This window comes from Enhydra lutris, unplaced genomic scaffold (genome assembly GCF_002288905.1).
Source record: "Enhydra lutris kenyoni isolate GAN:26980312 unplaced genomic scaffold, ASM228890v2 scaffoldscaffold2012, whole genome shotgun sequence".
In the NCBI taxonomy this organism is placed as follows: Eukaryota; Metazoa; Chordata; class Mammalia; order Carnivora; family Mustelidae; genus Enhydra; species Enhydra lutris.
This window is the reverse complement of record NW_019156096.1, coordinates 1-4,027: the sequence shown is the minus strand read 5'-3', so window position 1 is coordinate 4,027 and position 4,027 is coordinate 1. Positions and strand designations below refer to the sequence as shown.

At 35.9% G+C, this 4,027-nt stretch overlaps 1 pseudogene; it reads left to right on the top strand.

Moving 5' to 3' along the window:
• Nucleotides 1–3,504: 3,504 nt before the first annotated feature.
• LOC111140502 lies at nt 3,505–4,024 on the top strand (annotated as a pseudogene).
• Nucleotides 4,025–4,027: the final 3 nt, after the last annotated feature.

The window sequence follows — 4,027 nt, the reverse complement described above, 5'->3', positions numbered from 1 at the left end:
AAAAAAAGAAAGAAAAAAAAACAAATAAATAAAATATTAAAAAAAAAACTAGCTCATGTTGTATTGGTTTAATTCGTCAAGCGGCGGTGTCTCGTATACGGACAATAAACATTAATGGTTCCAGGATTAAATATGAAACTATTATGAGTCATAATAATTACTTTCAAGTCATCATGAGAAAGAAGATGTATTGTGAAAAAAGTGTCTTACCTGAAATCCAATGAGAAAATATGTTACAGCCATCTCTAAACTCAAACATAGTAACAAAAATGTCGTTTTACATATTGCTGTGGGGTTGGATTGTGCCTCCCAAAAAGAAGTCCTCAACCTGGATACCTGTGAATAATGTGATCTTAATATGGAAATACGATTTTTACATACATAATCAATTTAAAATGATGTTGAACTGAATTAGAGTGAATCCTAATCCAATATGACTGATGTCCTTATAAGAAGAGAAGAGACACAGAGATGAACACAGAGAAAAATGCCCTGTGATGACCGGCAGAAACTGGAGTGATGCTTCTCTAAGCCAGGGAGTGCCAAGGTTTTTGCAAAAACTAGGAGGGAGGCATGGAGCAGATTCTCCCTCAGAAACTTCAGAAGGAACCAACCTTGCTGACTCTGAGATTTGGGATTTCTATCCTCCCAAACTGTGAAGGAACACATTTCTGTTGTTTGAAAAACGCCAGCCAGTTTGGGGCACTTTGTCCATGGAAAACAAATACACACGTTATCGGTTAATTCAATGACCACATCAATAAATGATCGACGATTTAATAAAAACCTTTATTTGGGGGCGCCTGGGTGGCTCAGTGGGTTAAAGCCTCTGCCTTCAGCTCAGGTCATGATCCCAGGGTCCTGGGATCGAGCCCCACATTGCACTCTCTGCTCGGCGGGGAGCCTGCTTCCCTTCCTCTCTCTCTCTGCCTGCCTCTCTGCCTACTTGTGATCTCTGAGTGTCAAATAAATAAATAAAATCTTTAAAAAAAAAATTTATGTGCCGACAGTATTCTTCTTTAGCACATTATTTTTAGCTATTTCCATTTGAAGCAAGTCAAAATAATTTAAAATACACAGAGACACACACAAACATAAGATTGTACGCAAAGAACAAAGAAATGACAGAAGGTATAATTTGGCACTTAACGTGTTAAACACGCACCCTTATCAAATAAGTAAGACCTGGTGAGAAGAATCACAGGCGTGACATTCTCTTAGAGTCCAAAAAACCTGCTTTCAAAAAATATTCAATTACTTAGGGATGTCTTTTTTTTTTTCCAGTTTTATTCGGATATCCTTGACACACATCATTGTGTAAGTTTCAAGTGTACAGCATAATGGTTTGACTTATGTGTATTGTGAAATAGTGACCACATAAGTTTAGTTAGGATCCATCACCTCATATTGATACAGTAAAAAGAGACAGGAAAAAAAATCCCTAGTTATAAGAATTGTTAGAATTTACTCTCCTAACTTTCCCGTATATCATACAGTGGTGTTAGCTATAGTCATCATGTTGTATGTTACATCCTAGTACTTATTTATCTGGTAGCTGGAATTTTATACCTTTGAGCACATTCCTCAATTCCCATCCTCCGCACCACCACCTCTGATAACCACAAATCTGATCCCTTTTTTATGAGTTTGAATTTTTTGTTTTGTTTTTAGATTTCACATGTTAGTGAGATCATACAGTATTTATATAGTTCTGTTTGACTTATTTTGCTAGTATAATGCTCTCAAGGGCAGGATTTCCTCAGTTTTTATGACTGAATAATATTCTGTTGTATATATACATATATACTACCACTTCTTTAAAGGATGTTTTTTTTTTTTTTTAAAGTAGTCTCCATGCGCAACATGGGGCTTTGAACTCATGGCCCTGGGATCAAGAGTCTGATGCTCTACCTACTGAGCCAGCCAGGCACCCCTAAAGGATGTCTTTTGAAACAGAGGCTGAACATATTTTATTAAAAAAAAAAACTTATGAAAACATAAATAAACATTGAAACAATAACTAGACCTAAAACGGGAAGATTTTGATCAAATTATCTATTGAGCTTTATCTTAAGTCATTTAATCAATCCATCATTTGATAGATGGTTAACATTTTGTTTGCTGCTTTGGGGCGAAAAGAAAAAAAATTAAATATACTATGTGTCCTTAAGAGGCATCATTCAGATTAGATCATAGTTTGTTTCCTGTACCCACTGAACCTAAGCTATACCCAGAGCCTCTTTAATACAAATACATAAATCATTTGATTTTTTAAATACATCACTTACAGATGCATATGACTACTTGCAGTGAACATAAATGTGGAGAACAAATGCTGTAAACATAAAAAATCTACTTCAAAGACGTGTTTTCAGTCTTTTATATGTACACTGTTTTGCATCAAAATAATTCTTTTCTAAAAACTTATTTTTATTGAGATATAATTGACATATAATATTGTATCAGCTTTAGGTGTACAACCTAAGGATTTAATATATGTATATTTGCAAAATGATCACTGCAATAAGTTTAGCTAGCATCTGTCAGCACACATAATTATAATTTTTTTATGATGAGCAATTTTGAGATCTACTCTTTTAGCAACTTTCAAATATATAATACAGTATCATTAACTATAATCACTATGCTGTACATTACACCTTCCCATATTATGTATACATTAAATACATTATCTTATAACTGGGAATTTGTACCTTTTGACTACCTTCACCCATTTTACACACCCACCCTCAATTCCTACCTCTGGAAAACACCAATCTGTTATTTGTACCTATGAGTTTTTTGTTTTGTTTTGTTTTTAGATCCACATGTCAGTGAGATCATGCAGTGTCTTTCCATGACTTACTTCATTTAGCATAGTACCTTAAGGTCTGTGTATGTCTGAATAATATTCCATTATATACCACTATACTATTCCATATATATACCAAATTCCATTGTATACCATATACCATTCCATATACATGTACCACATTTTCCTTATCCATTCAGCTATTGATGACACTTGGGTTGTTTCCATGTCTTGGTTATTGTAAACAATGCTATAATGAATATGGGAGTGCAGATATCTTTTTGAGACAGTGATTTCATTTTCTTCAGATAAATACCCAGAAGTAGAATTGCTGGGTCATATGGTTGTCCTATGTTTAATTTTTCTGGGGAATCACCCTACCCTTTTTTCATAGTGACTGCACCAATCTATATGCCCACCAACAGTGCACAAGGGTTCCTTTTTCTCTGCATCCTCACCAATACTTGTTATCTTTTTGATAAAAGCCATTTTAGCAGGTGTGAGGTGGTATCTTACTGTGATTTCATCAAATCTTTAGATGTCTATCAATGAGACAGCGATAGACTATGTCTAAAATTTTCAATAAAGAAATGGAAAACTCATAGTAACAAGAGGGAAAAAATTTTAAACAAGTACTTTACGGACTCGAATCCAGTTATAAGTATGAGATGTTGGGTTTGTGGGCATTAAAGGATAGCAGAATGGGACCCACAGAGTCCATCGGCAGTGGCCTCTAACTTTAAGAAGGCAAGCATGGCATCGTCTGCCCAGCGAAAAAGGATGAGTCCTAAGCCAGAGCTCACTGAAGAGCAGAACTAGGAAATCCGGGAAGCTTTTGACCTCTTTGATGCCGATGGGACTGGGACCATAGATGTTAAGGAACTTAAGGTGGCGATGAGGGTGCTGGGCTTTGAATCCAAGAAAGAAGAGATCAAGAAAATGATAGAAATTGATAAAGAAGGGACAGGAAAAATGAACTTCAGTGACTTTTTGACTGTGATGACTCAGAAAATGTCTGAGAAAGATACCAAAGAAGAAATTCTGAAAGCTATCAAGCTCTTCGATGATGATGAAACTAGGAAGATATCCTTCAAAAATCTAAAGCGCGTGGCCAAGGAGTTGGGTGAGAACCTCACTGATGAGGTGTTGCAGGAAATGATCGATGAGGCTGATCGAGACGGAGATGGAGAAGTCAATGAGCAGGAGTTCCTGCGC